The sequence below is a fragment of the Andrena cerasifolii genome, chromosome 3, assembly GCF_050908995.1.
Source record: "Andrena cerasifolii isolate SP2316 chromosome 3, iyAndCera1_principal, whole genome shotgun sequence".
In the NCBI taxonomy this organism is placed as follows: Eukaryota; Metazoa; Arthropoda; class Insecta; order Hymenoptera; family Andrenidae; genus Andrena; species Andrena cerasifolii.
In genome coordinates, this window is record NC_135120.1 from 12602304 (window position 1) to 12614420 (window position 12117).

Below are 12117 nucleotides of genomic sequence, written 5' to 3' on the forward strand. Positions count from 1 at the left end.
AACGCTCCATTCATTTCTACTCTAATCGCGGCCGTACCAATTACCGCTCGTTGTATAATCCCCCGGTAAGACTCGCCAGCAATTAAACTCCGTCGTAATAAATTTAAATTCCAGATACGCATTAATTCGCGGGGAAACAGCTGAGCGTATGCCTGTACACGTATATATTCGGCGTGCGTCGAATCGCGAGGCGCGAATCGATCGCGAATGGAGCTTTACTAATGGGAGGCGGTGATTTATTAATATCGTGGAAAATTCACGTCCAAATGGTTGATTGGAGAGGTCGACGGCCTGGAAAAGGTGGAACAGACGCGGGCATACGCTACATATGTTTTCAGTAAAACGTGATCGCGCCCAGACATTCCAATCCCACGCAAATCGCCGTCCCTAAGTCCCTCCAACGAAATGCCGAGTACTACTCAGGCGCGAGACAGCCGAACGTCAGAACAATTTAGCGATTGATATTCGCTGGTCGCGTTCCTAAATAGGCAGGGAGTTATTTATAATACCGGAAGCGGCGCTAAATCCGCGGCGGTTTTCTAGAAATTTATGACGAAAGGCGCACGGTACAAATGATTTAAATTGTGTCGCGATTATTGCGAAAGATGCTCTTAGGCTTGTGCCTCGTCGAGGGAAAGTTGATCTCGGTAGAAGTAGATTGAATCTTGAGGAAATGGTCTCGAGTTACCTCGTGGATTGGCAGAGACTTTTCGCCTTTTAACAGATACATATTTCTTATAATACAGTTTATTGGTCAAGAGATTCTCTTACTGGCACACTTGTTTCACACACCGAAGCTATGAGTGGAAATAGGTGTGAGCGAATCTGCAGGTTTCGTTGGGAAAGTTGGTATTTTTGAAGTTGTGATTTATAAGATGGCAACGCGAGTGTATTATGTAAGGATGTCTTCTTCTTTTTATTTTTATCAAAAAGTTCGCGTTGTATTGCTTCGTGAGTCCTCCGTTCAACAATATTACATTTTGGGTTGTTATTAGATTGATTTAGGAATATTCTTCGGAATTCCCACAAGAATTACAATATTTTTAATGGAACTCTATCATTTTGGGAAGTTCATCACACCAGGAGACATATCAGTGCATTTGTCAATACTGTATTGTTAGTTTTCATTCACGAATTTTCTGTAAAAAGTGTACGTCTATTCCTGGAAAATGACTGATTAAGCTTGCGTAATCTGTGGGCAAATTCGGTGGATGATTTGCGCGACTAGGTATCTCAAGGAATTAACAGCCGCGCGACTTATCGCCGCATCGATCGTGGGCGTTGGGAAGAGATTTGAGGAGGGAGAGGTTTACATGAGCTTTGCATTCTCGAAAGGCAGAAAAGAATCTTAAATGCCGCAATACCGGCACACCGTTTTGGATAATATCAACGCTTAGCAGTAAATATCTCCGCTTTCTCTCCACTTTATTACGTCCTTATGCTGAGTCGAGAGATAAGGTGGTGGAATGATAGAAAATAATGAAATGTCAGTTCCGTGAAAGGATCGATACAGGTACTCAATAAATACGGAAAATTCTTGACAGTGAGATCATCCACTAGCAAATGCAATAAATGCAACTGCAAAGTTGCGAGCTGTTTAAAAAAAAGGCGAAAAAACTGTAGAATATATTTATTAATTATACCAGAAATTAACCATGTAAAATAATCTCTCGTGGACGCGTAGATTTAATTAAAATTCAGCGCAACCCATCTTCGATGGATCTCCTGCCACGTTTCTTTCCATCATAAATCAAGGAAACGATAGTTCCTAGTCGGAGCTACTAGGAAATTAAATTTGAGAGTTCGAAATCAAAGAAATTAATGAGACATCGTGCTAATATTTGACCCCCGCGGGTGTAATTAATTCCGGAAACTTTATTTGTCTTATTTTTCTGGCAACAGTCACTTTTACTCGGCTGTATCGCGTTTCCCGCAACAGGTTGTACGTCGTAAATCACGAATATTTGTAATCGTGTGAAACGAAGGGGCAAAATTGCATTAATATACGATATTGCTATGTTGTGATGGGAATGGGCCAGGCGTGCGTTTATGCACCGTTGCAAGAAGCTTAATGCGAACAACGCATAATGCATATCTGTACAAGATATACTCGACAGGCTTGCTTTAGCCTCGATCGTTATTTTGCTCCTCTTTCCGCATTATCTGAAAGGCCTCCCAGGTCGTGGCTCTTACTGTAATGCACCAGGCTGTATTGCAGGGGTATACGAACGCAATTGTTCGGGCAGAGGCGTCATTTGTGCATATTGCGAGCTTGCAGGATTAACTGTGTTGTTGCTTTGATGTAGCAGCTTTGACAACTGTGGCAATTAGCCGTTTTCCTATCATCTACTGCATTCCTTTTGTGCTTTCCGTCTCTTGTTGTTATTACCACATTAAGTGGACTGTCGTCTATAGTTTTGATGTAGGTATGTGTGGCAATTTTGCAAATTGACTATTCTTTATGAAGGTAAATTAAATTGGAGCATCGGTTTGCAGGCAATTGCTAGGTCATTCTTCTCTCTCGTGGTTGACCCACTATCATTTATCTCCCTTTTTTGACAAGTTAATCTTTCCTTAAGTATTCATTTTTGTGGATTTATTACAGTATTAAATTGCCACATTGTTAACCTGCATGTGAAGAAAATGCATTATCGATACTTATTGGTACATTAAAGAAATTTTTGGTCACAGTGGTGCACAATTCTTCATCAGTTTAATTTTAAAATATTAGAAAATATTTAGTTCCTTTATAATACACATTATAAATCACATCCAGAAATTTTCCTCTTCTGACACACGTGCCACCTCGACGTTTTAGTGAAACAAACCTCGCCCACGTTTCGCATTCTAAATACTAAGATTCTACACGATACACTTTTATAGAGGCTGACAAAACTGGTTTCCACTTGACCTAAAATTCTGTCCCTGATCTTCCTTACATGGAACCTCAGGAAGTCTCGAGGAGGGTAGAATCATTCTTCAGGAGTATACTTCAGAGAAAGAGATACGCGACTTCTAGACATTTATGTTCACAGAAAGTATTTCTACCTTCTCATCGATTACAATAAATTCTTCCTTTAAAGGAACGTCGTAACTTAATCAACCAGAATACAAATCTATTCTTGTTATTAATTTACACATATAATTGTTCCCTGTGCATACAGTCAGACAGCATACTTTTCAGCTACCTTTTACACAGCCATTGGAAACCCCGTTTTCCTTGCTCGACTGATAAAATTCAAATATCGAAGTTCTTGCTCTAGCAGATAAGCTGTCCAGATAATCTGAACAATCTGAACGCTCGGGGAAAGTTGAAATTCAAGGAGTGATGAATGTTCCTGTATCAGTCGAGCGATTTCGATATCTACACAGATATATCAATACCTGTGTACCTAAATTCATGTTATCAGATTTAAGGACACATTGCCTTGAATGTGTTGGGTGTTCCACTGCAGGTATAGATGCAATTATAATATCAACTTGTGATATGTACAAACTAAACGTTCAAATTAAGTTGCAACACACAAAAGTGATAATTAATAGTCTCATAATGGCTACGTTTTAGTTTCAGACGAACAATTAACACTTCTTTATCGCCTATTTTCACGTATCCGAGTACCTACTTATACTTGACATCACCATTTAAATCTAATCTCTCATGTTAGATCATAAAATCCTCCTTAGTTTACATTTGTATCTGACAAAAATGTATAATTAAGAGACCTGAATACTATTTTTTTTATTAGACGTGGGCATTATGCGAATGAAGTATTTTGGAAATGATTATTCACATAATATATTATCTTATTTGACTAAAAGTTATTTTCAAATACTGGTAGGATAGTTTATTCGCACAAACAAATGATTTTCTTCTGAATTAACAATTTCGCTATTTGATGACTAATAAAATGTTATTTTACTTTAATTTACATTTCAATAAGTCTCCTGAGAACGAATAGTACTACTCAGCATCATCTATTACCTTATTTGAAACACTAATCTAAAATAAGAAATCATTTTGAAATAAGGACACGTTTTTAAATTATTTTTAAAACAGGCGCAATCATCATTTCAAGCATAACCTTTGACTGTGTGTTTCAAATAATTCTTGCCGCATTCAGCTAAGTATTTATCAGATACGGACTGCAATAAATTTCAAGTATCAAAGAAAAGTCCGAGAATTTGAAACATACGAGTGACACCAATTTTTGCTCCAAAACGAACGATTCACGAAGCGTTAATTACGAATCTGCAAATTCACACATGCGCAAAGTGCACCACAATTCAACAACAGCTTAAAAAAAAGCAGTGAATGGAATTCCTTGGCACTGGATTAAAGTATAAAAGACACGGAATTCCACGGAATTAGTCACCGCCGAGCTCCGCAAACAGACTTACAGGCAGTTTCCGAAAGTTTTTTGCGGATGGATGAGTCAGAGGGGAAACTCTGGTATGCCATGGGTGAACGAACACCAAGAGAGCACCCATTGCACCCGAGTGAGCAACAGGTGTGACGCGTGTATCTCGGTTAGGTACTCGAATAATCTGGCTCGCCGCGCCGTTTCGTTGGCAGGTACACGTAACCGAGTTCCCTGTACAGACGTATATATACGTGTCCGCGCGAAATGACGTGAATTATTGGCCGTTGCGATATAATTTCGTTGCATGAACGATCGGTGGTCACATGCCGCGTGAACATTCATAGATTCCTCCGTCAGATATCGCGTAACTTGTGGGCAAAAAACTTGATTAATTTGTCTGCCGAGCTATCGAACGCTCCGCTGACTTACGATTATTCGGAGTATTAGCTCGAGTAATGGGTTTCTCCGGATTTTTCAGCACAATTTTGACGCGAGACGCGTTTATAACAGCAGTACATTGGTACAGCATGCAAAGTACTGCTTGAACACCTGCGGTTTGATCAGTTCGTGGAAATCAACTCCTGGGGCGTTTTCGGGGTAGAAAGGTGCCCGATGATTGGTGCTTGAGAAGTGTTTGTTCTGATTCTTCTATTTTAATATGGGAGTTACATAATATCATATTTTTCTACAGGGCTGTTCCTGGGTTTTAGCCGCCCAGGTGCAAAAACAATATTGCCGCCCTTATTAATTTAATGTTCTTTAATTAAGGATTTGATATGCGGTGTTTACTTTTACATCTACAGTGGATGGCCAAATTATTGTACTCAAACAAAAAGGTTTGAGATTTTGTAAGTTGAAGCGATGGAATGGCTGTACCTCTGCGAAAAATGACCGCAAAAAATATTTAAAAAACGTACTTTAGCGCGTGAAGTTTCTAGTTTTTGAATCAAGGACTCAATTTTTTTCATGCATTGGTATAGTATTGTTTTATCGCGATAAAGCGCAGGAAACGAAGTTTCAGAAATTTTTGCCTAGTTTCAACTTATGTATCATATTATGTTATCATACAAAAGAGTTTCGATTATTATTCTTATTAGTCAAAATTTTACATATAATAGATGGCCTGCGGCCGTCCCTAGGTTTGACCGCCCAGAGGCCGCACCCTTTGCACCCCCGCCAGGAACGGCCCTGTTTTTCTATTTTGATTTTGGTACACCAAGGTCTGTTTACCATTCGATATCCTACACGCGTGCTTCCATTTTCACCCCCTACTGCGTTTACAACCCCGTCCTACCTCTTCCACCCTCTTCAAGATAAATTATTCAAATACAGCGCAGTAGGACTCCCTAAAATATTCATCACTGCGGATTCAGTGTCTCGACAAAAGATCCAACTGCCCACTCGAGGCTGTCGGGCATTCCCAATGGATATCTCCCCTAAAATCGCTTCAACCGTCCCCTAAACGCATGCATCTCCAAAACCCAGGCCAGCACCCCAATTAAAAGAATTCATTAACCCCGAGTGTCCAGCATGGGAGCGCAAAAATTCCCGCCGAGACCTTGTCAGGGACCAGGCGGTTGTCAAAGATTTCTTCCGAGCGGCGTGGTACGCGGGCTAATTAAAATTCCGAACAATAAACCAGGGACCTTTGACGATTCGTCGCCGTGGCGCGCACCTGTGCATACTGCGTGGCGAGGTGCAAAAACAAGGGGAGAGGTGATGTTCGGCCAAACGATTTCCTCTGGCCCTTTAATCAAGAAGGTGGAACCCGTAACGACGTAGCGCGTAATGAGTAATGACATCTGGCCACTTCAGGGCGGGGCTAACAGGTCCCACGCGGTCTCTACGGTTTATGCCTGCACACAGGTACACGCGATGTTATATGGCGTATAAATACGTTCACTCACACTGTCGCCCCGTTTCTGCTCGTTTAAACGCTTAGGAACTCGATTTAAACGACCTCCGTCCGCGTGAATGCCGCTCGTCCGGCCTGCCCGCGTCGCCTCGTGCAAAGCTTCTCGCAGATTTATGCGAATTAACTCGTTTACGCGTTATCTACGTACGAGCTGTGGGTAGCCTTCCTGCGATTTAAAAAATTGGCTCACTTCAGGATTTCGTTATGACGAATGTTTAGGACCTTCGAAAGAGGGTATATCATTTGATATTGAATTACGAATAGTATAAAGAGAAATGCAAATACTTTTATATTTATTTGAAAGAACGAGGGGCACTCTTCTGCTTGTACCCATTTTTTAGGGAATATTACAGAAATTAGGTTATTTTTTATCGAAGTGTGAATAGTAGCTAAACAGAGAAATGCGCATATTTTTATATTTATTTGAAAGAATCAGGGGCACTTTTCTGCTTGTCCCAAATTTCTACGAAATATTACAGAAGTTGCTTGAAAGAACATTCTCGGTCAGTCGAAGAATTCTTGCTCATCAATTTTGTCGTTCAACGACGAAAATATAACAGAACATTTGCAATTGAAAAATTTTTAGGGGACTCCTGAAAAATCGATATCTCTCGCGTGACAGCACCCTCGCCACAACAACCACACACTCCCTCTTGAACGTTGACACTGTGAGTGGCGTGTTCCTATTCCGAGGGATTTTGACGTCTATATCTTCAAATCTATATTTTCCGAAAACAATCGAAAGTAGTGTCCGAGATCCCCGGAATGTTTCCTCCGAAACCAAACGAAGCACCGGTTTCTGCGCGTCGTACAAAATTTTCTCGGCGACGGCGATCGCTCGTGAGTACCTGGCCGACTTAAAGGGGCACTTTTCAGTGTCTCGCGCCACTCAAGGCGTTAAGAGCCATGCTCGTTGCAGTTTCACATGACGAAACGGCCGTTTCGTTCGATCCCCGGTCTCCATAGACCTCGGCGAGGTGCGGTTGCGTAACGCTAGGAACGCATAAAGCGCGATTATAAATCCATTTCATAACGCGAACTGTTAATGCCGGATACAGATGTACGGGCAGCCGCCGGCACGCCGAATGTGCAATATGTTCGCGTTAAAGCATCCGCCTGCTAAATACGGCGCAAGCGTATCTTACAATCATACGAACGATACTGTTGCGCGTCTGCGCTCTGTCGCTGACGTCTGAATCGTAATTGCGTACGAAATATTATAGTCCACCGGCGGGGATTACCAAACACGGGGATGCCGCGTAAGGGGAGATAAACTACCCCACATTAGGATGTCTAACATCCTCGTAACATCCTCCTAACATCTCGCGCAGGAATGAGCCGGTTGTGTAACGGTTTAACGGCAAGAACTATATTACCAGCGTAAAGCACGGAGGATCCGCGATTTCCCGCTCCATCGACGCGCAACTCGGCGTCCCGTTCGAATGCACTTTTCGATATTTCGTATGTTAATCAACGCCGCTGCACGTTCCCAGGAGTACCTACGCTGTTAAAAAAGCGGAAAGCAGTGTTTATCGAGGCTTATGAGAATCCTTGCTACCTTATCGCGTGCACTAAACTCTGTAAAATAAAGGCGCGTTAAAATACCGCGAGGAAAGCCCGTCCGCGCTGAAAATCGATGTGCCTCTGTACGCCAGAATTAATTCGTGTTACACTCGGGCCCTGACTTTGTTGCGACTCGATGTGCCTTCACTTAATCGCGTCGCGGGTCTTGTGTTTCATTTAATTCCCGTCGCGCGCAGGGTCATATTTAACCGACTTCAAAAAGGAGGAGGTTTCAGATTCGACCCGTATGTATTTTTTTTTATTTTTCTTTTATGTTTGTCCCCGCATAACTCTTCAGCATATGAACCGATTTTGATAATCTTTTCTTTATTCGAAAGAGGGCGGTGGTCCCATCCTACGCTGCATCAATATTGGCCGAATATTCTGCCAGTTCTGGTTAAGGGAAAAGATTATTTTTACCTAATTATTATTATGTTATGAACGTACACGCATATCTCCTAAGCATGTTGTGTCAATATATATGAAACTAAAAAGACAAAAAGTAAATAAATTTAAAGAAAAATTAGAACCGTCTTGAAAAAAATAAAATTGCACTAAAAAGTACAAAATAATTTAATCCACGGTTCTCATACTTTTTAAGTCGGCGTCGCATCATTTGCACTGTGCAAATCTGTCGCCGACTTACGAAAATATCAGCGTCGTAGATTGAATAAGGGGTTAAATTACTTTGTACTTGTTAGTGCATTTTTATTACTTTGAAGTGGATTTTAATTTTTTATTTAATAAACGTCCCACCTCGACATGTACATACGTTGTTAAAACGGATATACATTGAGGAAGAGTCGAGAGAGTGTTCATTGCGCGCGAATAATCTCGTCGAAGTAGGGAGAAATGGCGTGCTGCGGCTGGGTGCCGTTATTAAGTAAAAATATTGCACCGTTTTCAGAGCATTAACGAACGAGTTTCCCCCTGGGAAAAAAGGGGTGGGGAGGGTGAACGTATACCTCGGCCAGCTCGTATATTAAGTTGGTCTGAATGTTCTCTATGAACGAATACGACAAATCCATGCTTCGGTTCTGGCCTTCTTTGGCGCTGCCGCGTGGGCGCGTTTACTTCGGACGGAATTACAGTCTGCACTTACTCCATCTTACCTCAGTCATTTCAATATAAGTAACTGCAATCGCGAACCGTGACCGCCGCTCGTATCATCTGGTTTACGTAATTACACGCACACACTGGCGTGCCGCCGGAGGGACGGAGTAACACGCCCGGAAGTAATCCGCGTGGCCAGCGGATCCCACGATTACGGGATCCAGAATTCGTCGCAGGGCGGTGGAGGGAACTGGTTTTACCTGAATCGCGGACCGTGGAAAAAGATCCGCCATTAGCTAGGATAGTTTCTAGAAGCGGGGACGTTACTTGGGGACGTTATGCGTCCGCCTCGGTAGGGAAGCAATAATTGTTGTTTCTTCGTTAACAGCGAGGCGGAGTGGTTTTAGGATGCTCAGGGATTCTCTGGTGGGAATTTAGAACGATTCGCGGCGCTAAGAATTCCGCTTGCCTCGGGTGTTTGAATTTACGTCGCTGCCGGCGGTGCTGCAACGCTGGGCTGTAAGTTGCTTCTTGATCAGATATGAAGATTGTCTTACAGAAACTACAGTAGTGGTAAGAAGAAGGTAAAGATAAAAAGACAGGTGAATTAGAACGAATTATATTCAAGTATATTGTATTATATTTACAGTGGCGGACGAATTTTACATCCCTTAAAAGCGCATAATTTTTTTAGAATTGTTCCAAAGGACTTGAGTGTGTTTGGGAAGCTAGAAGGATTAGTTTGCTAACTGACGTGTGTCGAAAAAAATTGCAATTGGTCGGAAGACTGAAAAAAATAGTAAATGTTGTTGTTTCAACTTTTGTCGGAGCCTGTAATGAAAATTCAAAAATCCATGCTCAGAACTAGGTCAACCGATTTTGATGAAATTTTCAGCATGTATACAACTTACTTAAATCTGCAAACGGGATTTTTGAATTTTCATTACAGGCTCAGAAAAAAAGTTGAAAGAACCACCTTTACTATTTTTTTCGCTATTCCGACCAATTGTATTTTTTTTCAAAACGACGAAACACGACACTTAGCAAACTAATCCTTTCAGCTTCTCAAAAAACTCAAGTCGTCATCAATTCTAAAAAGGTTCTGCGATTTTAAAAATGTAAACTTTCTTTCGTCCGCCACTGTATACCAACATAGTATTTAGTTGCATAAATGAGTTTGAAGCTTTCTTTCTACCACCATCAATTTTTACACCTTGGAGGTTTCTCGGTAGTTTAAGGTGGGACAGATCGAGATCAAGTATCCTGGTGGTGAACATCGTTTCGTAGTTGGATGGGCAGAGGAAACTCGATGTAAGATGTACATAAGTACGATATCATACTGAGGGAGCTTGGTCGAGTGCCAGGGAATGTAAATCACTTAGACGGTCTGGTCTTTCCCTGCGCTGAATCGTAACGGATATGCGAGAGCAGGGTAAAGTGCCAGATGCCGTTTGGCGACAGGAATAAGCGTAATACAGTGTAATGCCCTTGCAGTCAATCATGCGGGCTTAACTGCTTAGGTACACTGCAGGCGAAATTGAAGATCTAATGATTAGAAGTATGAATACATATACATGTACTAGAATGTACAGCATGGGGACAAAGCAGTGGCAGTTTTTAATATATTTCTATTTATTCGGAATAGAGAATGTAAACGCGTGGGTCAGAAATCTTCAAGAAGGACTAGAAGTTTCTCTCCATCTTTAAACAAAATCGCACCCCCAAATTTGTGCACATCGCCCCGTTTACGAGGAATTAAACAGAATCTTGCAAGCAACTACTATAACAATCATGCTTTTAACTACAATATTGGTTAAAAGAAAGTTTAAGATTTAAACTGCGAGTGGTAACGGGAATAAAATTGCATTAGGAAGAATTTTATCTTAAAGTTTATATCTCATAAATTTGGGGGTGTCTCAAAATAGACCAGTGATATAATATATAGGTATATTTTAAGTTTTAAACTACCTTTTGGTCATTCCCCTGTAACTATCCGAATTGAAATTTGCCCAGCCATTCCAATGCGATGATAAATCGCATTGCACAGCATTGTATGCTTCGTGGTCTACTATATTTATAAGTAACTCTGTAGATAAATGCATAAAAAGCAGTGTATTATATGTAGGTATTGCTCACAGAATCGAGCGATAGAATCGCAGTTTTGTTGGTTGCTCGCTAGGGTATCGCGTTACACGCGTACGTCGAGTAAAAGTACAGATGCTTGAACCTTATCGTTTATCAACTGATTTAGACGACGTTGAAAGAACTGCGCTGCAACGTACACGCTTCCGCATATAGAGCACGCTTATCGCGTATCGAAGCTGGCATAAACTACATCTCGTTCTCGAAACTCTGAACCCGCTGCTCGCATAGTTACAGGTATTTTTTATAGTGGCGCGTTAGCATTCATATCGGCGCGGATAAATGATATCTGCATTTCTCCACCCCGTGGAGTCGCTTCCTGTTTTGCACGGGAACACCGATTTCCACGCTACGCGCCGCGAAGTTTTATAAATATATTTGATTCCTTCGCCCAGCTGGCACTAACGTCCAATCGCAGGAAACTAATTCCCAGTTAACACTGTTTCTGTCGCAGTTTATTGCATCCAGCATCTATATTTACACAATTTAACATATTTTACGATCACGCTAATAGAACGATTTTATTCATGCATATCTTCTGGTAATTGTCCTTGGCCGTTGTTTACGCTTGCTAGTAAATCATAAAGACGGTTCAACGATAAAATTTAGCGCATAATTTATTTGCACGCTGTGACTCAATGGTTGGACCGAGGCACGATTAACTCCAGTAGAAATGCCTTCTTTTACGGTTTGGGTATGAGAAGTTGATTTGTGAATTTTGGATCAAGCTTCTTGCGTACTTTATAGCTACTGCTTTCGTTTTTTTTTAAATATTCATTAGGGTTTGAGAATAATTATGAACAGTGTTTTTATTTTTCGATGTACGCGTATAGGATTAAAATATATCCCATTTGTATTACAAAATATATTACAGTTACAGATAATAAACAGCAACAACAAGTAGGGACTATCAATCTGTTAACTGGAAAAGACGAGTTAATTCGTCGTTCGAAATTCCTACCCTCTGGAAGGAGACGAATTGATTTGTATTAAACACCACAGAACACCTACTCCGACAAAGTGCCTGAATTCGCCTGCAATTATTCTGAAACATGCAGTCTTTAATACACTGAATTCCAGCCA

General features: G+C 41.2%; 1 protein-coding gene across 3 annotated transcripts in view; it reads left to right on the forward strand.

The window, feature by feature from the left end:
• LOC143367554 (uncharacterized) overlaps positions 1-12117 on the forward strand; it is a 62577-nt gene that overhangs the window by 3337 nt on the left and 47123 nt on the right. The gene's annotated exons all lie outside the window — the stretch shown is intronic.